This window comes from Microtus ochrogaster, chromosome 4 (assembly GCF_000317375.1).
Source record: "Microtus ochrogaster isolate Prairie Vole_2 chromosome 4, MicOch1.0, whole genome shotgun sequence".
NCBI lineage: Eukaryota > Metazoa > Chordata > Mammalia > Rodentia > Cricetidae > Microtus > Microtus ochrogaster.
Genome location: NC_022011.1, coordinates 4,329,738 through 4,330,309, shown reverse-complemented (window position 1 = coordinate 4,330,309; position 572 = coordinate 4,329,738).

Genomic DNA, 572 nt, shown 5'->3' with positions numbered 1-572 from the left:
AACTCACAGAGATCCGCCTGCCTCTGCCTCCTGAGTGCTGGGATTAAAGGCGTGCGCCACCATCGCCCAGCCTTTTTAACCTTTTATATCCATTGTGAGGATTAGAACAAGAATGGTCCCCATAGGCTATATATTTGAATGCTATTCACTAGGGAGTGAAACTCTTTGATAGAATTAAAAGAATTAGGAGATGTGGCCTTGTTAGAATAGGTGTGGCCATGTTGGAAGAAGTGCTGCTGGGAGTGGGGCTTTGAGGTTTTGAAAGCCAATCAGGCCCCCTTCTCTTTCTCTGCTTGTGGATGAGGATGTCTCTGACTTCTCCAGCACCATGCTTGTCTGCTGTCGTGCTCCCTGCCATGGTGATAATGGACTAAGTCTCTGAAACTAAAGCAAGTCCCCAATTAAATGCTTTCTTTGAGTGTTGCCATGGTCAAGGTGTCTTTTCACAGCAATAGAATAGTGTCTAGGGCCGGGCATTGGTGGCGCACGCCTTTAATCCCAGCACTCGGGAGGCAGAGGCAAGCAGATCTCTGTGAGTTCGAGACCAGCCTGGTCTACAAGAGCTAGTTCCA